The sequence below is a fragment of the Schistocerca cancellata genome, chromosome 2 (assembly GCF_023864275.1).
Source record: "Schistocerca cancellata isolate TAMUIC-IGC-003103 chromosome 2, iqSchCanc2.1, whole genome shotgun sequence".
In the NCBI taxonomy this organism is placed as follows: Eukaryota; Metazoa; Arthropoda; class Insecta; order Orthoptera; family Acrididae; genus Schistocerca; species Schistocerca cancellata.
The window spans coordinates 799,576,849-799,600,935 of NC_064627.1; the positions used below are offsets into that span (position 1 = coordinate 799,576,849).

The 24,087-nt window shown below is 36.4% G+C and overlaps 1 protein-coding gene and 1 long non-coding RNA gene across 6 annotated transcripts in view; one reads left to right on the plus strand and one right to left on the minus strand.

Moving 5' to 3' along the window:
- Positions 1–1,356: 1,356 nt before the first annotated feature.
- Positions 1,357–20,260, minus strand: LOC126162658 (uncharacterized). The gene is made up of 2 exons (XR_007535096.1): positions 20,132–20,260; positions 1,357–1,968 (listed from the first exon to the last, which is right to left on the minus strand). It is a non-coding gene; the product is annotated as an uncharacterized LOC126162658 (long non-coding RNA).
- A 140-nt stretch (positions 20,261–20,400) lies between these two features.
- The window catches only part of LOC126162655 (tubulin monoglutamylase TTLL4-like), a 246,392-nt gene continuing 242,705 nt past the window's right edge, over positions 20,401–24,087 (plus strand). For 3 of the 5 annotated variants that reach the window (XR_007535095.1, XM_049919293.1, XM_049919296.1), the window contains exon 1: positions 20,401–20,620. The gene's annotated coding sequence lies outside the window, so the exon portion shown is untranslated. Of the gene's footprint in view, positions 20,621–20,699; positions 20,847–20,985; positions 21,223–24,087 lie in introns of those variants that run through there. The other 2 variants (XM_049919294.1, XM_049919295.1) reach the window with 2 other exon arrangements.

Sequence of the window (24,087 nt, forward strand, 5' to 3'; positions counted from 1 at the left end):
GATGTTTAAAAATATGAAATTCGCACTAACAAATGCTAAAACATCCCACAAGAGATACAAAAGCAAATAAGAATGTTTTAACCTGTACTTTTATAGAATAGAAAACCTGCTGTGCTTTGAGCATAAATGTTTCACACCCAAGCATAATTATTGTGAGACAATACATTACATTGTAGACACTTATACAGTAACAGCCTGTTATTGGATGAAGTCTATATTACAGTATCTGAGCTATTTTCATAACCAATAGTGAAGTTGCTACACCAAAAGTCATTTCTGAATGATAAACAAAAGTTATTGCATCATGGAAGCAATAACGACATCAACTGTAACATATTGCAGCTGTACTTACAGCAAGAATACATCTGTCAATGAAAGAAAATTAAACCTGGTCCTTCTTGTTAAGCAATGCTGAGAAGAAAAGTTCATTATTTAAAATTCTTGGTGACATGGTCAAGAAAGAAGAGAGACAACACTGTCGCTACAGAAATACATCGGCAGAATTTTCTTCATGTACGAAAGTAAAATCACAGCACAAGAGCTTGGTAGGAAAATACAAGAAACTTTATGTACCTTTAATGAAATATGCAGGTTCCAAACTTGGCTCAGGAATCAACGGTAATGATTTTTATCACATACTTTCCGAGGTCAGTCACACTGTTTTATCATTACCTACACTGAATAATTACAGTAAAAATGTCATAGAATACAATGGAGACTGTGGAAAAAAAAAAAAAAAAAAAAAAAAAAAAACAGTAATTGTAAAAAATATGTTGACCGAGACTGTCACCAACAGATCTAACTGTTTTTAATAAATATGCTCTGAGAAAAATTTTGGGACACAGTTATAAGGACAGCTTGAAATAGAGGTGTAAAATATATAAGATTGAAAATGTGAGGCATTATCTACTACTGTATCAACTACTGTTTACCTATGAGCACATTAATTCGAATGCCCCTGCTTCACCACAACAGACCTGACAGGATTCAAAAGGATAAGATGGTATTCTCCGAAAGTGTGAAGTGGGAAGTCTTGAGGAGAATACAAATACTGGAAGGAGTAAAGAAACCCAATGACCACATACATGTGTGTGAGCTGCATTTTATTGAATGTGTGTGCCTATGTTGTCAATTTCAAAAGAAGGCCTTCTGGCTTACGTTTAGCAGTATTTTCTTTTTGTGCATCCGTAACTCAACATATCTGCTATGTGGTGAGTAGCAATTTTCACAATATTGTCATTATTACTCCTAGATTTTCCACTGTTTCACAAAAACATGCTATACATAGAGTGGTTGCCTTTACTCCTTCCTTTGAAAGTATGAAATGGGTCTATATACTGAAGAAATTACACTAACTCCTATAACAACATTTTATTTAGTTAATAATGCAACAGCCAATTCTGCAGAACAGACACAAAACTATCACACAGTCTGACAAACAAGAAACTGTCAGTATAGATTATTTCATCTGTACAGGCCTTAGATAATTAATGAATTATTTACACTACAATTATGTGTCAATACAATATACAATCTGCTTGTGAGATGCAGTAACTCCATGCATTTTTCCAATTCCATCTTAAATGAAACATCACTTTCTTTACAACTAACTTTTATGCACTGACTAGAAATTACAGACGAAAGGTAACTAAGGAAACAATTTTGTGTAGGGACTCATTTGGTATTAAGTAGGTACTGTTCCATATAATAGTTTATTGGACAACACATTTTCCAAAATGTTGTCTCAACAAATCTTTAACAGTCCAGCACAATGAGCTATTAATGTTTTTCTCATATCAGAGTTGAAGGAACAGCACTAAAACTTAATGTTAATCAATGATGAATAATTTATGGAGAAGAAACATGATTTTACAGTTACACTTTTAGATATTGAATCCCATTTTCCTCATGCACTCCTTATGAGCTTCTATATAGCTCTGACAGTTCTCCTCACCACGTTCCATAATGCTGCAAAACAGAGATAAAGAAAATGTTATCTACTAAGATGTTTGATGGAAGTATTGGAAGAAACAATAACAACATGGTATCACTCTAATGAGAATGGCATTAGGGATTAAACAATAGCTCAGAGTGGGCAAGGTTGGGAAAGGAATTGGTTGTGACATTTACATGCTCATTCTGGACTTGCCTCATGTAATCTAAGAAAACAAAAGATGGGTGAATGGGAATTTGAGATCTACACCTGTGGATAAGTGTTTCTTACAGACAGTAAAAAGATAGGAAAATGGAAATGTCCAATGAACATTATCATGAAGGAAAGGCTTCAGGGATGTGAAGTAGTCAAGTGTGCATTAATAAAGGAAAGTAACTGTCAAGAAACTATAAACGAATCATACAGAGTACAAATACTACAATTTTACTACCTCTAAGAGCATAAATAGAATTTTGATAACAAAACTTACATAATCAACACATATTGGCTTGCAAGGGCACTCACATACTGCTATGAAGCATTAAGAACTGACAAAGCTTTTGTAAATGTACCTACATACAGGAAACATATAGCTTACTAGTTTTGTCATGTACATCATATTTCACTGTATCAAACAATGGAAACTCCATGTCGGAATACCACCAATATAAGGAGAAGGATAGATTGCTACTCATCATAAAGCTGGCATGCAGAGTTGCAGACAGGCACAGCAAAAAGACTGTTACACATTTCTCAGAAAAGAAAACATAACACATTCACATAAGCACAACATACACCAAGGAGGGGGGGGGGGGGGGGGTGCAACTGCAGTCGTGTGTGTGTGTGTGTGTGTGTGTGTGTGTTTGTCGTTTATTCTTGACAAAGGCCTTGTGGGCTGAAAGCTTATTTGGGACAGTCTTTTTGTTGTGCCTATCTGCAACTCAGCATCTCCGCTATATGATGAGTAGCAACTTTTCATAACATTGATACACTGGGCATTTGCAATTTGTGAAGAATAAAATTATAGAAAGAGCATTCAGTGGTTGGTTGGTTGGTGGTTTGGGGAAGGAGACCAGACAGCGAGGTCATCGGTCTCATCGGATTAGGGAAGGACAGGGAGGGAAGTCGGCCGTGCCCTTTGAAAGGAACCATCCTGGCATTTGCCTGGAGCGATTTAGGGAAATCACGGAAAACCTAAATCAGGATGGACGGACGCGGGATTGAACCGTCGTCCTCCCGAATGAGAGTCCAGTGTCTAACCACAAGCAGACATATACGGTATATGTCTGCTTGTACCTGTATATATATATATATATATATATATATATATATATATATATCCAAAAAGAAAGATGATGAGACTTACCCAACAAAAGCGCTGGCAGGTCGATAGACACACAAATAAACACAAACATACACACAAAACTCTAGCTTTCGCAACCAACGGTTGCCTCGTCAGGAAAGAGGGAAGGAGAAGGAAAGACAAAATGATATGGGTTTTAAGGGAGAGGGTAAGGAGTCATTCCAATCCCGGGAGCGGAAAGACTTACCTTAGGGGGAAAAAAGGACAGGTATACACTCGCACACACACACATATCCATCCATACATACAAGACACAAGCAGACACTTGGCTCAAACTCTTTGCCTTTACAAATGTCTGCTTGTGTCTTGTATGTATGGATGGATATGTGTGTGTGTGCGAGTGTATACCTGTCCTTTTTTCCCCCTAAGGTAAGTCTTTCCGCTCCCGGGATTGGAATGACTCCTTACCCTCTCCCTTAAAACCCATATCATTTTGTCTTTCCTTCTCCTTCCCTCTTTCCTGACGAGGCAACCGTTGGTTGCGAAAGCTAGAGTTTTGTGTGTATGTTTGTGTTTATTTGTGTGTCTATCGACCTGCCAGCGCTTTTGTTGGGTAAGTCTCATCATCTTTCTTTTTGGATATATTTTTCCCGCGTGGAATGTTTCCCTCTATTATATTCATATATATATATATATATATATATATATATATATATATATATATATATATATATGTGTGTGTGTGTGTGTGTGTGTCTATAAGCGCTGGCAGGTCGATAGACACACAAACAAACACAAACATACACACAAAATTCAAGCTTTCGCAACAAACGGTTGCTTCGTCAGGAAAGAGGGGAGGAGAGCGAAAGATGAAAGGATGTGGGTTTTAAGGGAGAGGGTAAGGAGTCATTCCAATCCTGGGAGTGGAAAGACTTACCTTAGGGGGAAAAAAGGACAGATATACACTGGCACACACACACACACACACACACACACACACACACACATATCCATCCGCACATACACAGACACAAACCAACTAATCAAACAATGGAAAATCCTGGATCGAATGTAACAATATTAGAGAAGGAAAGCTGCCACACACCATATAGCAGAGATGCTGAGTCGTGATAGGCACAACAAAAAGATTCACACAATTATAGCTTTCGGCCATGAAGCCCTTTGTCAACAAAAAAAAAAAAAAAAACACACACACACACACACACACAAACCACACTGTGGTTTCAGTTGTCTGAGACTGCAGGCGTGTGTGCAAGTTGCGTTTGCATGAGCGTGTGTGTGTGTGTGTGTGTGTGTGTGTGTGTGTGTGTGTGTGTGTGCGCGCGCGCGCGCGCGCACGCGTGTGTATATGTGTCTCTATTGCTGACAAGGCCTTAATGGCAGAAAGCCATAATTATGTGAATCTTTTTGTTGTGCTTATCGCGAATCAGGATCTCCGCTATATGGTGATTGGCAACTTTCCTTCTCTAATATTGTTATATGGTAACTACTGATTCATCTATAACTTAATATAATAAAAGGATCATTCTATCTCAAGTGATCATGTGCCTCCTGCTCCTTGAGATTCAATTTTCCTGAAATTTGTTGTGAGTGTAGACCTATCCTAAAAATGAATCTGTACAAAATTTTAAATCATGAGCTCAAGTATATGAGAAACAGTAGCCTAGTACTTGGATGGCTTTTCGACGAATGTGCATGAAAATGAACAAAACTCAATATTTGCAGCTCTTTTATTACATGACAAAAGCAAGTAGGAAACACTTATTTTCAGGTCCTGGATAACTTTTGGCTGTGAATCGGAAAATACTGTGCGACAGAATGTAAACCATGCTGTGACCCAGCATAATGCATTAAAGTGAGTCAAAAAACCTGCAGAGAAAAATGCACTCTCTTTGGGGTCGTACATCTCAGGAGGAAAAAATGCAAAGTAATTACAACTTAGCACATTTGTTAACAATGGCTGGAGCATGATTCTATTAGCACATCTTCCTAGTAACCCAATTATTTTCCATTGTACTCAATCACAAACATGGCATGGAATTTAAAATTACAGCAATTGATCCAATTTCAGATGTAAATATTGCAAAAGGGTCAGTTCAGAAATTATTCTTTTTGGCACCATTGTAAAGAATACAATTTTCTGCACTAGCAACCTCCTGCTGACTCTTAAGAGTCAGTTCAGCAAAGGGGTCAAATATGAGGTTGAACTTCGACAAAAGTCGTGTAATGTGTTATATACGCAACTCAGCACGCCATGGTCCCAAGAAGGTATGTGGGTCTCTTCATGATGGTTCCCAAGCCAGTGCTATTTAAATTTACTGCTTCATGGAATTAAATTTTTCTTCCATACTTCTGTAAAATTGTACTGACATCCTGTTCTACCTGCTGACGGTGCTGCAATATTCATAATGATGTGCCGTTCCAGAATCCAGCATTCATCTTTTCTTTCAGGCCAATAAGGGTGCATGAATTTGACCAGGACATCATGTTCTTCAATATCAACTTCACATATGTTACCAATCCACCAGTGATCGTCATAGATGTAGGGGATGTATTTGCAGTAATAAGGCTTAAAACTGATATGAAAACCACTGTTATCAGTTGGTTGATAAACAGAGGCCACAAAAGAAATTGTATCACTTGAAACTCGGATAACTTGCATGTGGTTCAAACCCATTAGCAAAAATTAGTGATTTTTGCGAGTTCCAGCTAAAGCAAGACCATTTGAAAATCCTTCTCGTAGCTTTCCTTCGTCTTCTATTTCTTGGCCTCAGTTTACCAATAATCACTGTTGCTTGACCTGGCACTGTACAGTTAACAAGCTATATCACCTTGCGATGATAGCAAGTTGTGCAGGATTTTTGTTGAAGTTCAACCTTTCTTTTCATCCCTTTGCTGAATTGACTCTAAGATACAAGATGTTTCTAGTGGAGAAAAGTGTTCTCTTTCCAGTAGTGCTGGAAAGAACTTCTGAAGTGATTCTTTTGCAACACATACACCTGAACTTGGCTCACTTTCTGCAGTTTTATATTTGGCACAATGTTACTGATTGAGTATGAGACACAATAACTGCTTAGATAGGAAAGTGAACTGATAGAGTCCTGCCACAGGTACTATTAATGGGTGTGCCAAGTTGTTGTTGTTTTGTGTTTTTTTTTTCCCCTCCAGAGATATCGGGCTCCAAAGAATCCCAAAAATTTGAATGTTTTCCTCTGCACGTTTTTTGGGGTACTTTGATGCATTATATTGGCTCACAAAGTGTTTTACACACTGCCACATTGTGTTTCTCTGGTTCGGGGCACAAAGTTGTATTAGATCTGAAAATAAGAGGTTCCTGGTTGCTGTTTCCTTGTATTAAGAAAGGTCCAAACACAGGAGTTTGCCCGCTTTCACCACACCCTTGTCAAAGAGATTCTCAAATATAGGGCCACAGTGTCCAACATAATGGGTATTATGAGCTCAAATTTTGCACGGGTTCATTTCTATGGCATATCATCATAAATGCAAGAATGGAAAAACTTTTGAAAAATGTGATCACTTGGGATGGAATGACCCAAAATTAATTTTAACTTGTAAGAACAGGTTCTGCTTCACATGAATTATATCCTTAGTAATTTCCTGTTCCAACCACGATGGTCTTCAACTGCGATTTTTATAAGCAAATATTAATAACGTTGAACAATGGTGACTCCAGGATGGAATGTCAACAATCTAATAAAAAGACAGATTGCCACTTACTGTAAAGATGACACATTAAATTGTAGACAGCTACAATTAAAATTGTGCCTGTCTGTAACTTAATGTGTCATCTTCATGGTCAGTACCAATCTTATCTTTTCTTTATATTATTTATAATTCTGCATTTATTGTTGCTTCATCATACAGAGAACTGTTTTAATTGTGTGAATTCAATGTTTTCAAAAGAAAACAAGTGCATGAGTCCAATGTTTTTGCAAAATGTTGGTGGCCATTCAGTGCCATGCCCATTTGCTGTCCCACCCTTGACAAGATTTTAAAGATGATTAACAGCTCACTTTGTAAACTTGTGAAACATTTAAAGGGATGGTAAAACAACTACTCATATAATCAACCTGTATTTCTATTTTTTTACTTTTGTTGTATTAGCTTTTGATTTTCAGAGAACATAGTGCAATTTTCCCACCTGTGACAATGGAGTTCCCCATTTATAGACAATGTGGAAAACAAAATCAAATCAGCCTTTTTTAAAGAAAGAGATCAATATGCAATTTCAGCACAATGGTACCACCATACATGTTACCACAAAACTAGCAAATTTTGTGAATCAATACTTCACCAATGAAGCTACCAACAAACAACAGAAATTTGATGAAACACACTATGATCCAAACACAAGGGTATAGTGACCCACCACTGCAGAAGAACTGAGCAATTTTGTGCACAACCTAAAAAATAAAACCTCTGCAGATATTAGTGAAGTGACTGAGTGCTTGTTGAAAGCCAGTACAGACAGTATCAAAGACCTTTTGGTACTCATAATAAATTAATCCTTCACCACAGGTTGCTTCCCAGAGACACTGAATTGTGCAAACGTCTGACCTCTACCTAAGAAAGGTGACCCAGAAAAGGTCCACCAATTTGGTCTACTCTCTTTGTTTCCAAAAGTAACAGAAACAACAATAAAAAAAACCTAATGGTATAGTTAACAAATTACAATCTTCTATGTGAAGAACAGTTTGTAAAATCACAGGATTAGCTACAGCTCAATTTACAAATGATGTTCTGGAAGCACCAGACAAATGGGATCATTTAACAGGTATCTTCATTAACTTTACCATAACATCTGATGCAGCGGACCACACAATTCTGCTAAATGAACTAGATACACTAGGACTTGGGAGGGGGAGGGGGTAACAAATAGGTGGTTTCATTCGTACCTGAAAATGGGTGGCGATTTCTCAAAAAACTTCAACTGTACCACAAAACACCTTTCCAACCCAGAACAAGCCAAAATTGGAGTCCCCCAAGGAAGTATTCGGGGCCTAACATTCTTACCTGATACATGTCAACAATTTTCCTTAGAGTTGCAAACACAATGAAACAGTACTGTTTGTTTGCTGATGAAAACAACATCCTAATCAGTGATGGGTCACAAAAAACCAAGTAAACTAAATGAAAAAGCTGAAAAAAGACTAAAGAAACAGTATTAGTTTCCACATAAGCAAAAACTCAACAGTGACTGTATGTGTACCAACAACAACAAAATCCTAGGGATGCATGTGGGCTCACAACTAAAGTGGATTGACAAGGAGAGTTCCCCACAGTGGAACTGACATCTATACAATAGTTTAGGTTAGGGTCTCAGGTATCACACCCTGGACCCATGCACTGTGTGGGTCCTCATTTGTGAGTAATAAAAACACCCAGAGAATTTGGCATGATGCTCTACAGACTTAAAAATAATAGTGTTACGCAGAGCTGTGGCATGGGGTAGTGATTAAAAAATATTCCTGAAATGCTCAAGATCGTGGGTTTTGAATCCTGTCATGAGTTTTGAAATTTCTATTTTCAAATCTTTACTGAAATGATTGATTGTTATGTTTCTTCATTTATCTGGTTTAAACGTATTTTTTATTTTTAATCCTTTGAGGCATCATTTTAATCAATGTGTTAACTATTTTATTTATCTGCTGTCATTTTCTTCTCCCTGGCATTCTTTTTTCCTTTGGCAGGCATCTTTGTCAGTGTGATTTCTATTATTTTTATATCTTAATACTGATTTAATTTCTTCTGTTTTATCATTTTTTTAAATTTTTGTCCACATTAATGCATCCATTGTTTCAGTTCTTCACTTTGCTTGAATTTCATTTTATTTATAATCCTTTCTTATGTTTCAATCCTCATCTGCTGTATTCTGTCCAAAGTACAACTGGCATTTACACTGAATTTCATTTTATTTATAATCCTTTCTTATGTTTCAATCCTCATCTGCAGTATTTTCTCCAAAGTACAACTGGCATTTACACTTCAAAAGTTTGTGTGATGATAACCGTCTAATAAAATGTTGATCTTGAAAAGAAAAATACATTTTCAAACACCATTCAACATAAATAAATTATTTCATCTTTTGTGTTTTAACCAATAGAGCGGTGTTTTCAAATATTTAAATACTGCAACAGGTAAATAAAAATAATTAAAAACATGTGCACAAAGATTCCAAATGAGAAAAGAATGATAAGAACAAAAAGCGAGAAAAAACAAAAAAGTTAATATGATGGTTAAAATTCAGCAGCAAAAGATGAGCAGTTTAAAACATTACATTTCGACCAATTGAGTAAAAATAATAATCAAAGTAATTTTGGTAAAGTCTTGAAAATAAAAATTTTCAAGAACCTAATGGGATTTTTAGAAGGCATATTCTGAAAATTACTTACCATAGCAAAAATTACACCACTATACAAAAAAGACTTTAAATAAGATCCCAATAATTATCGGCCAATAGCAGTCCTTTCTGTGTTTAGTAAAATATTTGAGTATGTAGTGGCTGACAGACTAAAATCATTTCTGAATAAGTATAGTATCCTTTCTCCAGCTCAATACAGATTCCAGGAGGGAACAAAAACAACAGTAGATGCTGTTTATAAATTTCTATATACAACTCTCACTCTTGTAGATAAGAAACAGCCAGCTATGGGAATGTTCCTCGATTTACTAAGGCCTTCAATATTGTAAACCACAGAATACTGTTACAAAAACTGCCTATGATTGGTTTGCAAGCTACCTTCTAAACAGAAAAAAGGATGTGCAGATATGTGAGGTCACCCCTGCAGGAAAATCCACACTTTCGTGTTCTGATATGCAAACCGTAAAACATGGTGTCCCTCAAGGGTCAGTTTTAGGCCCGACCCAATTTTTCCTGTTCATTAATGATTTTCCTCTTCACCAATCAACTTGCAATACCTTCCTTTTTGCCAACAACACCAATACTCTGATGTCTGACTCAGATGACTGCACTGAAGCTGCAGTCAACCAATGTACAGCTCTACTGGATTCATGGCTTACTTTAATAGGCTACTTCTTAATGCAAAAAACACTGTAGGCCTAACACTTCATACAGCTCAGAATAGAAATCCCATCGTCCCAACTATACAAATGGGTGGAGATAGTACTGAACTGGAAAATGTAACTAAATTCCTTGGAAAACCTATCTCTGACACTCTAAGCTGTAAAATGCATACTGACAGCTTAGCTACTAAATGAGTAAAGTATGTTTTATGCTTCTGCCATCAGAGAAGGGACGAGTATAAAAATCCTAATGTCAGTACACCATGCTCTTTTTCACTCAATACTAACATATAGCCTCATATTCTGGGGCCACAGTTCTGAGTTCAATAAATTATTTTACCTCCAAAAGAAAGCTGTCAGGATAACGTTATTCAAAAAGCAGAGAGACTCGTGTAAACACCTATTCCAAAAACTAGGTATTCTTCCACTTCCATGCCAGTACATATTGCACATACTAAGTTTTACCTAGCTAAATATTGGCAGCCTGAAGCAGAATACTAGTGCACGATACTAGAGGGAAACACTTGCTGACACATTTTCCCCATTCCACAAAATTATATGCTGATAGTGTAAAATGCATGGGGATTAAACTTTATAATCATCTACCACCAAATATAAAAGCATCAAGAATCCAGCAAATTTTAATATAAGGCTTAAATCAACATTAATAAAATACTCTTTTCATAACTTTCATGAATATATTGCATGTTATTTTTCTATATAACATATCTGCACTCTTATCTTTCTGTACCTACTATAATTTATCTTCAAAATGTAAATTTCTATAAGGCCTAAACGACTGTTAAAAATTGATCCACTTGTATGTACTCATTATATTTATCTAGTAAACCTTAACTGTTGTATAAATTACGTAATGCATGTCTGTACTTAATTTGATTTAAATGTATCCTCAAATTTTAATTAGGCCTAGTTGATCTTAATTTTGAACAACTTGTGAGTATACTAATATTAAGTATTACAATTACAACTGTGTAAGTCTAGGTGTATTTAACCCTAGGATGCATGGTGCCGAAAACACCCATGAATGCATATGCAGGGCCTACAAGGCCCTGCCCTAATTTAAAATTTTCCTCTTTTCATATAATCATTCTTTGGAGTTAAATTTATTTCTGTCAAATTTATTGTCATATTGAAAGATTCCTAAGATACAGTAACAGGATCTGGTGGGCCTGATTAAAATTTTATTAATTTAAAAAAAAAAACCTCCAAGAGTGAATTTTTATTAGTTACATCCATTTACATACAACATATACAAATAATTTTATTAATTCACTTATAAGTTGCAGTTTACATTTTATAACATTTACTACATCCAATTTCTTCAATTAAAACATACTCATTATTCACAATATAGGCAATATTTTGACAAAAAGTTATATTCATTGTTCACATAAAATTGCATCTTTCTTAGTTTTCAACATGTGACAAACAAGAAGCACAAAGAATGCCACTATGTTCCTTACAAATATTGGTTTTACACTTAATGCACGTCATAGCGCTTTTCCTGTGTTTGTTATGTGGACAATAATTGCATCTTCTTCTTTTTCCTGAAACAGGTAGTTGGTTCGGCAATATGATATGTTTTTGAACACCACATCTTTGCATGGCATCAACAATTTTCTTTGGAAGATTAGGGATTTGAATATGAAGTTCCATTAGTGGTCTTACCATTTCCTCTGCTAAATCTCTTAGAAACAAACACCTTTTATCACTTCTTCCACTATGGTATGTCAGATGTTGGGTGGAAAATAAAATTTCACTGTTCATTGCTGCGACATCCATCATATTCATCCATAATGCAAATGGCCATCTTCTTGTTTGTATCTTGCAAGTGTAATAATGAATTTTCAGGTCCATTTGATCTACTCCACCCTTTGTAGAGTTATAGAACTTTATTATATCTGGTTTCTTTTTTGCATGAGTTTCATCAATGTTTTCTGTCGTGATGCACTGTGCTAATGAGAACTAAAGACTTTTTCTTTTTGGGAACGTAACTCACCATTGTAATGTCACCTCGAAAAGCAAACACAGAGGAATGAATCGCTCTTGAGGCAGATGGTTTCACCTCATTAGGAATTTCTGGTTTATTTTGTTTGATTGTTCCCACCACTGTAATTTGCTTCTGAAGCATCTCTTCTGCCAGCTGCAAACTAGTAAAGAAGTTTTCAACAGTAATATTTTTTGATGATCATTCCATGCTTTTAGCAAGATCTTTCAACACATTTAATCCAAGGTTATTCTGAATAGGTTCATGGGGCTTCCCTCCCGTGTAAACAATTCCGTCTAAAGCATATGCAGATGCAGCATCACATAACCAAAATATTTTTATGATACACTTGGCTGGTTTAGAGGGCATATACTGGGTGAAGCTGCATCTTCCAAGGAATGGGACTAGCTGTTCGTCAACTGTGAGCGAATCATTCTATTTCTACACTTGTCAAGAAATAGTTCCCATACATAGCGAACAGCTGCAAGTTTGTCATCTGCAGATCGAGCTTAACGGGTACACCTGTCATCAAATCTAATCATTCTCCTCATATCCTTGAATCTATTTACTGACATGGTGGCCTTAAATGTAGGATTTGCCTTTTCATTCAAGAATAATTTTCTAATAGGGACATCCCAACTCTTCTCAACGCCAGAAAGAAGTAAAAGACCAAGAAAACCCTCCATTTCAGCAAGCGATACGTTTTTCCATGTTTTACCACGTAAAGCAGCCACTCTTCTGCCTTCAATATTTATGCAGTTGATGATTCCCTCTAGTATTTCCTTGGAGATGAAATAGTCCCAGGCTTCCTTAGGCCTACAGGTTTTCAAACCACGGGCTGGACCAGGTGTCTTCTTTACGATATTATGGACAGGCGTACGAAAAGTTGCAGGAGGATCTAATTTCCAAATCGTTCAATTCCGACTAATGTACGTGTGGTCTTCTATACCTTTTTGAGGTGGTTCTTCATTTTCAGACTCTGATGAAGTAATATTATTGGACGGACTGTCATCTGCATCAATATTCACATCTGCAGGTTCATTGGCTGATTCTTCACTACTTGCATATTCAAAAATATTTCCTTCCTCGCAAGAATCATCTTCTTCAAACCACTGAGCCACAACACTTTCAAAATTAGCTGCATTTGCACGTATTGACTCTCTTGCTTTGCATGTCGAAGCCATAGCAAAAGGCGTGTCTCTCGAACAGCACTAAACGAGTCATACTCTTAACAATATGGGCCTTGCAGCAACAAACAAACTACAGTAACAATGAGGCTGACACGAGCAGCACAGGATAACAATACTATGCAATAATAAAACATTTGATAGGAAAAAGATGAATAATACACCGACATCGCCAATACGTGAAAGTAGTGTGTATTATTTTTTAGTTATACTATTACTACTACAGCTACTGCTGCTGTTGGCACTCCTGTTGCTGGAAATACCACTACAGTTATTGTTGAATTAATAACTGCTCCCAAACAAATGTTGAAGACAATATAGGCTAAAGAACATTTATAAATGTGTGAGGGCTTCTCAACCCCTGCTTATGCATTCATGGTGTATGGGTAAACATATTGAATTATACAAAAAACTTAAAAAGGTATCTCGTTCAGACTTGATAGGAAGAATGTCACAGTGTTAGTGAAAGAGTACTGGAAAGCAGTTTGAAATCAAACAAAAAATTACAGAATTTTTTTAAAAAATGAAGACATACAAGGGCCTCGGAGGCCCTTGATATGCATCCTAGGGTTAATCTGGTGTCAGGTGTTTTTGAATGTTTAACTAACCTACTGTAATGACTGGACCCATATCACATAGTACTCTCTGTACACAGAATGATTCATTGAATCAATAAAAAAGAAATGAAATTAGAAGCTACAACCTTCAGTATGTCAGGAAATCATCTAAATCACTAAGCTACATCTCTGCTCTGGGTACTAAAGCTGTAAAGCATCAGGTGAAATTCTTTTCTGTCAATTACTGTCCAACGAGGCCCTATTCGAGTGAATGGTGGCAGAGTGTGATACCTGTGACACTCAACACACATCACTGTACAAATGGTTTCAAAAAGTTGATCCTAACCCTGGGACCTCCCACTATGAGCATACTACCCTCAGGAAGGGAATAGCTTCAGCATACTATGTACTTGTTACATAAATTCAATGTTTAAAAACTCATAAACGAGGATAACAAACTTTGCACATGTTCGTTCTATAATTGGTTAAGAATTAAAATTCTGGGGAACAAAAGAGCAGAATCTGCAAACAATTATTAAGCTTCTAATATTGGCGATATGAATTATAACAAAAAGTAGCAAAAGAACTGTTGTTGTTGTTGTTGTGGTCTTCAGTCCTGGGACTGGTTTGATGCAGCTCTCCATGCTACTCTATCCTGTGCAAGCTTCTTCATCTCCCAGTACCTACTGCAACCTACATCCTTCTGAATCTGCTTAGTGTATTCATCTCTTGGTCTCCCTCTACGATTTTTACCCTCTACGCTGCCCTCCAATACTAAATGGGTGATCCCTTGATGCCGCAGAACATGTCCTACAATTGATCCCTTCTTCTAGTCAATTTGTGCCACAAACTCCTCTTCTCCCCAATGCTATTCAATACCTCCTCATTAGTAATGTGATCTACCCATCTAATCTTCAGCGTTCTTCTGTAGCACCACATTTCGAAAGCTTCTATTCTCTTCTTGTCCAAACTATTTATCGTCCATGTTTCACTTCCATAATGGCTACATTCCATACAAATACTTCCAGAAACAACTTCCTGACACTTAAATTTACACTCAATGTTATCAAATTTCTCTTCTTCAGAAATGCTTTCCTTGCCATTGCCAGTCTACATTTTATATCCTCTCTACCTTGACCATCATCAGTTATTTTGCTCCCCAAATAGCAAAACTCCTTTACTACTCATTTCCTAATCTAATTCCCTCAGCACCACCCGACTTAATTTGACTACATTCCATTATCCTCGTTTTGCTTTTGTTGATGTTCATCTTATATCCTCCTTTCAAGACACTGTCCATTCCGTTCAACTGCTCTTCCAAGTCCTTTGCTGTCTCTGACAGAATTACAATGTCATCGGCAAACCTCAAAGTTTTTATTTCTTCTCCATGGATTTTAATACCTACTCCGAATTTTGCTTTTGTTTCCTTTACTGCTTCCTCAATGTATAGATTGAATAACCTCGGGGATAGGCTACAACCATGTCTCACTCCCTTCCCAACCACTGCTTCCCTTTCATGCCCCTCGATTCTTATAACTGCCATCTGGTTTCTGTACAAATTGTAAATAGCCTTTCGCTCGCTGTACTTTACCCCTGCCACCTTCAGAATTTGAAAGAGATTATTCCAGTCAACATTGTCAAAAGCTTTCTTTAAGTCTACAAATGCTAGAAACGTGGGTTTGCCTTTCCTTAATCTATCTTCTCAGTTAAGTCGTAGGGTCAGTATTGCCACACGTGTTCCAGTATTTCTATGGAATCCAAACTGATCTTCCCAGAGGTCGGCTTCTACCAGTTTTTCCATTCGTCTGTAAAGAATTCGTATTAGTATTTTGCAGCTGTGACTTATTTAACTGATAGTTCCGTAATTTTCACATCTGTCAACACCTGCATTCTTTGGGATTGGAATTATTATATTCTTCTTGAAGTCTGAGGGAATTTCGCCTGTCTCATACATCTTGCTCACCAGATGGTAGAGTTTTGTCAGGACTGGCTCTCCCAAGGCTGTCAGTGGTTCTAATGGAATGTTGTCTACTCCCGGGGCCTTGTTTCAACTTAGGTCTTTCAGTGCTCTGTCAAACTCTTCACGCAGTATCATATCTCCCATTTCATCTTCATCTACATCCTCTCATTTCCATAATATTGTCCTCAAGTACATCGCCCTAGTATAGTCCCTCTATATACTCCTTGCACCTTTCTGCTTTTCCATCTTTGCTTAGAACTGGGTTTCCATCTGAGCTCTTGATATTCATACAAATGGTTCTCTTTTATCCAAAGGTCTCTTTAATTTTCCTGTAGGCAGTACCTATCTTACCCCTAGTGAGATAAGCCTCTACATCCTTACATTTGTCCTCTAGCCATCCCTGCTTAGCCATTTTGCACTTCCTGGCGATCTCATTTTTGAGATGTTTGTATTCCTTTTTGCTTGCTTCATTTACAGCATTTTTATATTTTCTCCTTTCATCAATTAAATTCAATATTTCTTCTGTTACCCAAGGATTTCTACTATCCCTCGACTTTTTACCTACTTGATCCTCTGCTGCCTTCACTATTTCATCCCTCAAAGCTACCCATTCTTCTTCTTCTGTATTTATTTCCCCCATTCCTGTGAATTGTTCCGTTATGCTCTCCCTGAAACTCTGTATAATCTCGGGTTTAGTCAGTTTATCCACGTCCACCTCCTTAAATTCCCACCTTTTTGCAGTTTCTTCAGTTTTAATCGACAGTTCATAACCAGTAGATTGTGGTCAGAGTCCATATCTGCCCCTGGAAATGTCTTACAATTTAAAACCTGGTTCCTAAATCTCTGTCTTACCATTATATAATCTAGTCTGATACCTTCTAGTATCTCCAGGCTTCTTCCATGTATACAACCTTCTTTCATGATTAAGTTATGCTCTGTGCAAAATTCTACCAGGCAGCTTCCTCTTTCATTTCTTACCCCCAATCCACATTCAACTACTACGTTTCCTTCTCAAAAGAACTAACAGCACTGAATTGATTGAGTCTATGTGAATACATTTTGCAAACAGTGATTCACATTAAGAAAGGTACCAATCAGTACAGAAAAAATAGGTCTCTACAGGGAACCATCCAGCTACCACTTAACATCAACAAAAACCCAAAATAGTGTGCTATGCAGGGTGTTCCTGGAGAAATGACCAACATTCAGGAATATGACAGGAACAATTATTCTAAGCAAAAAAGTCTAGTAAACATGGGTTCTAAAATGCGTACCTTAAGAGCTACGAGCACTTGATCATCTTTGCTACTGTGAAACATATCTGTTCGATTTAAGAAGTGCTTGTAGCTCTAGTCACTCAAACCGCAATCACACATACAATAAAGAATTCTCCTGTGCAACAAGGCTGTTCAGTATCATGGCTTCTAAACGGAAACACACTACGCTACACATAAAGCAGGAACTCGAAATTAGAGATAAGCTGAACTGAGGTTCCTTGCAGAAAGTCATTGCTGCTAAGCACAATGTTGAACAAGCAACTATTAATGACTGAACTTCTACAGATAATCAACAGCATACAGGAAAGTTATGATTGAAATGATGAAGAAGAGGACACAGAAAGATAGAACATGATCTTCACACTGTTGGTGCTGAAGTTGCAGACATCTTCCTGGAGAACATTCTAGAATAATTGGAAACATGCAGTGCCAATGTAACACTTATAAAGGCATTGTGTGATAAAGCATGCTGCTGTTGTGCATCATCATTGTGACAGCTAAAAATCTGGTCCATGTTTCATAGTGACTGATACACGTACACACTCAAGGACTAAGTTTTCTATGAAAATAAATGCATCTTTGGATTTAATAAAGTATGATTTCTGTGTATTTACACTAAATTTAAGACACAGTCAATAACCTGGCACTTTCACTAATATGGCATCCATATGTGCAAGGAATGGCCAGATTAACAAGAGTCTAGTGTATTGACAATTCCTCCTAGAACACCCTATATAATAGAATTAAAATATACAAAATTCCACAAGTGATCTAAGATAAAAGTTAAATACATGTCTTCAAGAATACTCAAAAAATTCTGTTTGAAAAGTGTTTTTACACTACCAAAGATAATCTGAAATGACATATAAATTATGTTGACATGTATGCTAATGGTCAACTCCTGTGATAAGTGATATTTTACAGTATGTTCAACAAAACAGTAAAATATGATGTACAAACATGTAACACAGTAAAGAAAATAATGTATGCATCCATTCACATGCTTGTAATTGCATACATTAATGTATTTATGAGTCTGCATTGTGTAAATTTATGTGTAGATGACATCCATATAATTCATACTGTCTACTGCTAGATAAATAAATAAACACCAACATAAATTCAGTATCCCATTAGAAATAAATAAGCACTGATCTCCACCAACAATTGCTCCTATTCTTCTTGGTGGTATTCTTACATCTTGTAAAAAAAAACCAGTGAGGAATTCGGGTGTAGCTTTGGATGATCATCTCATCTGAGCAGAAGCTACTGCCACTACACGCAGGGAGATTTCCATTTGCTGTATGCCCTTAAAAAGTTTGGAACACATTTCCACAGAACATGAAGCTTAAACTTGTGCATTCACTCATTCAACTGAATCTCCAGTACTGTCATGTACTAGAAAACAGCAAAAGTAGTGAGAACAGTAGATGGCTAGAACTAACCATGAAGCTTGTTAGTGCAGCACCTGACTATCTTATAATGTCTGTAGACTGGGTGTGACCAAACATGTTATGTGATTACAGTAGACTATGTTTACTTGACTGGCTGCTTCATGACCATACATGCCAGTACCTCATGTTACAGGTTAAGCACCCTGTCATGCCATCATAAACAAAAAACAAGATCTCACTTATTTAGTAAGCTAGCTATCCCTGTCCATAAAACAAAAACATGCAAACTTTTCTTCTTTTGCTGCTGTCTGCCTCTGACACAAGATAGCCTACCCTGCAGTCTGCACACAAATTCCCATTTGCATGCTGAAGCACTTCCGTCACAACCATTATCTTTCCCCAAAAATTATCTTGTACAGCTTTTTTTCTGTGTCAAACGGTAAGTCAAGTACTCCCATTAACTCTTCTTTCTCCTTTCATTTCTCAATCAGTCATGTCTCTTTTTTAACTCTATCTTCAGTTCTTATAGGTCATCCACTATTACATGCATATAAATATAGTAGAAATAATCATAAGGGCCAATAACATGTTTATAGAAGATACTGTACCATCTCTGGCGTAACAAAGTTAGGAAAGCACATATCTTAGAACACAGCACTAACAACTGTTGAATATGGTGGAAAAATGTGTCTGCTTCTTGACAGTTAAATGTAGCCTATCTAGTTATCTCTACCCCAATTCTTTATTTGGTGAGCTTTAATTACAATACAAAATTATTTGAAAAACTAAGAACAAAGTCCAAAACTAAAGCAAAAATTGACTAGCACATAAACAATGTATGCTCTATGTTTTCAGCTGGTTGAATAAGAAATACCTTCGAGATCAAGGCTTTGTATGGAAAGTGATTGATTTTCTGATGCTAATTCTGTTTTAAATACCATTCGATAAATAGTAACTTACAGAAGGAAGGCTACAAAAGGAATAGACATAGTGTGTGTGGAAGGCTGTAATCTGTTAACATGAACACTTATTCATAGCCTTCAACTTTTGTGCTATGCATAATGGTTTATACAAGCCCTGCTCTTATACTTCTAAGACTACATACTCTTATACTTCTATGACTATGAACTATACCTACCAGTTCATTGCACAATTTGAGGTGACAGTTATCAATGGGCATATACATCTATTTCAAAATCAGTAAGCATATTGTTAATGGATAACACAGAAGTCCATAAAAGCATGGGGATCTTATCAGTTGAGCTTCCGGAGAAGACAATCACAGTTTCGATGACAGGAATATCATTCGTGGGATTCAGAAACATAAAAAGACAAATCACTTGTATGGTGCAGATAACTGCGTAATGTGAAAATCAAAAGGTATTGTGCAACACACAGAACTACATGTCACAGTTATCAGTATCCATTCAAATAAAAATTGTCTTACCAAGTGTCCCGCGCTTTTTTAGTTTCCGGACAAGCACAGCACGGTTTCAGTTTTTTCGTTTCAGCAGTAACATTTCCCGATTTTGACACCGGCGTCTGGCTCTCGGCTCCCATATTTTCTGATCAATCCCTTTATGAAAAAATGGAACAGAAAATATGTTTAGTTCTCTCAATGCATATATAAACTTGCAAAAAATACAGTTTAGTCAAAATTATAATCAAAAATGATTAGGTCCTACAAAAAAAAAAAAAAAAAAAATGCGCACCTCATCAAGTACCACCACAAAAGCCTTGTGAGCAGCTGGTACTCTTTTGTCATTAACGTTGGTAATTGAGCCACAATGTATCAGATCCCTGCAAAACTCACTAAACTACGTGTTACGTTGAACGAAAATGTGGACAACAAAATTATTTGTGTTGGATAGTCAAAAAATATTGATGCTCTGTCTAGAAATTTATTTTCAACATACGGAAGATCGCCGGTCACAAGGTACATGGGTATTAATATAACTACGAAAGAAGAGAAATTCTTTTAAAACTGTAGTATATGATAATTTTCTATGATAAAGAGTATTAAGGCGATGTTGTTGTTCTACTTTTGTACTTATATGTTGGTACTAAAATTAATGACGACGGTGGAATCGATTTGTAAATTTTGTGTTACATTGGCCATAAGATGTCATAATAGCTATGTTAGCGTGCCTATTGTTATCTCGGTGAGTATATTTCTGAAGAATCTGGTAAATGCCTCACAAGCTATTTTTAACTTAACGAAGGCTGTAATTTATACTGTATCTAATTTAGGAGACAAAAATTTCAGTAGTTGCTGGGGATTAACGTTTCATGAAGCGCGCATGCATGTCTTCGTGCATGGAGTGTATGAAGCATGCTTTGAACGGCGGGATAGATGGAAGACATGGGTGCGCGTACTGCAGGTCTATCGTAATGCCGATGGTATTTGGGGACGATATATTATGATTGTGCTTGTGTTTGGCGAAACTTGATGAAACTGTACGCGATGTTACCAATTAATTCAGAATGAAAAACGTAAGATTCTGATTTGTGCCGATTGGTAGGAGAGAATCAGCATAGGTAAAGAAGTAAAATTTGTTTTCTGCATTAGAAGCTATTTTACACGGTGGTATTACGATAATATGTAAAGCTATGTTGAATGGCATTGTGTTTGTGTATGCTGTAAGCTTTGACAAATTATTATGTGCGTTTGAGAATAATTTGAATTTCGGTGTACTTGCATGAAAGTAATATTTAACAAATAGTTTCACATTCACAATATTTCTGTGTGTATAATGTTAGTTTTAATTGTAATCTTCACATTGCTTTAATCGGCCGTTTGAATTTCATTTTTGAAGCTCTGAGAAACATTGAATAAAAACTCTTTAGCTGACACTACAGATTCATTTTGGCATCAAACTGAAATCTATGTAAATAATGCAAGTGAAACACACAACTGCAATCCAGTGTATGTGGCAAATATCCCCAGAAAATCCTGTAATCCCAGCTGTTGTTAAGTCAGATTTTACATAATAATTTATTAAACTATGACATACAAAGGAAATATATATTATTCCGTTTCACAGTATCTTTCATTTGTGAAAGAGGATAGCTGGCAGAATGAAAGTTTGTGAAACATTAACTTTTTTTTTTACAAGTATGCTTGACTTATACTTTATGAACGTGCACTTGATTCAGTTTCTCAGAAAAATATCAGTGATTGCTACATACAAATAAGTCAAGAAGGCAACTACTTATTACATTGTTCAATTACCTTGCTATAACAGCTCTTGAGCCACAAATCTGACAGTTGCAATTAAATATTTTCCTTTCCACTCAGTAGGATCCTCTAGAGTAATTTTGCACTTTCACAAAGTGAAGAAATTTTCGAGGAAGGAAACTTGAATCTGCCCCCCCCCCCCCTCCCCCCGAAAAAAAGTCAACAAACTGTTGAGTGGAGTAAATAAACCATCATTTAAGCATGATGGTCACATACTGGTGGCACTACCTACTTATCAGCTTTAAAAAATGCTAACTAGATATCCATGCAAGATTTTTAAAGTGATTATATATAAAGAACACTGGCAAGTGATTTAGAAAGCAGTCACTGTAAGTTGGAAAACTCTCAAACATATATATGGAGCATGTTTTATACTGAAAAACTCAGGATAACAGTAAACAGAAACAAAGAGGAAGCACAGATAAACAGTGAGATCCACCCATATTGTAAGATCCAAACTGCTACTTTAATAAAAGAAATAAAGCCATTTTTTACATGAAAAAGCCCCCCTGAAATTAATCTTATATGGAGCATTATAAGTAGGAAACAAATTTTTGATAGATGAGAGGGAGCTGTGGTAGAAATGACGCATGAAAATAATTGAGTGATTTACTCTAGCAGTGTGTTTGCCATTGATGCATTAGTTAAAACAAAATGACTCAAGGCAGTTTTAATCTTCAGGTCTCTGAAAATGGTAAAGTCTTCTGGTTATGATAACTCTTTCAATAAGAGAATTGAAACCTTGTGCTGACTTAGGTTAATCTTTGAGCTATTGAATGAGTCAAGAAGCTATACCAGACTTAAATTGTTGTTGTTGTTGTTGTTGTTATCTTTAGTCTGAAGGCTGCGTTGATGCTGCTCTCTATGGTACTCTATGCTGTACAGCCCTCTTCTTTGCTGAATAATTATTGTAACCTACATCTGTTTGATCCTGCTTCTGTATTCAGCCTTGATCTCCCTCTACAGTTTTAACTCCCAATAACCCCACTGCACACACACACAGCACCCTCAGCAATTTTCTGTAGCACCACATTTCAAAAGCTTCTATTGTCTTCTTGTCTGAACTGTGTATTGTCCAGTTTCACTTCTGTACAAGGCTACACTCCAAAGAAATGGCTTCTGAAAACATTTCCTGGCACTTAAATTTAAACATAATGTTAATGAATTTCTTTTCTTCTAAAATAATCTTCTTGTCATTGTCGCTCTACATTTTGTGCTCTCTCTACTTCAGCCATCCTATTTTACTGCTCAAGCAGCAGAAGTCATCTATTACTGTTTCCTAATCTCAGCTTCATCTGATTTAATTAGATTTCATTCCATTACCATCATTTTGCTTTTGTTAGTGATCATCTTATATCCTCGTTTCAAGACACTGTCTATTCCATTCAACTGCCCTTCCAAGATCTTTGATGTCTTTAATAGAGTTGCAGTATCATCAACAAACTGCAAATTTTTATTTCTTCTCCCTGATCTTTAATTCCCTTCAATATCTCAAATACTGAAGAGAGAAAATAAGCACATGTCTTCTAGTCTATCTAAACTTATTTTAAAGTATTTTAGAATGGAGTACTAAACAACAAGAAAGTTTACCTTCAGTGTGAATACATTTTTATAATTTGCTTATTGAATGGCAAAGCAACAATCAGGATAGGATATGCCCTTTAATTCATATTGAATTCCTATTAGCCTTCCTCCCCTCACCCTGCCACCCTCACCCCCACCCACAAAGGTCAAAGTTAGAATTAAAACAGTGGTGCCAATTTTTTGTGACAGTTTTGTGGCTGAAATATTTTTTTAACACCATAGAGAAGTTACTTGTTACCGAGTGTATTGATTGCAGCAGTTATTTGCCTATTCTAGAAGTTATTGATATGTTAACATGACATTAAAACTTCTTGCATAATATTTATGCTTAATTTGATGTTGTTTATGTATATAAATATTATCACCTCCTATTTTCTTACTTTTTGTTTTATTGGAAAGACCACATGTATTTGTACCGGAAAGGGTGTTGCTTGTTTTCGAGACCCTCCAGATAACACTAAAAAAATGAACTTGAAAATATTATTACCAAACATACACAAACCATCATTTTAGCGAGGGGGAGAAGAATAAAGAAGGAAAATGGACCATGCAGGTGCACTGGTGGGATAGAAAGTGTGTGT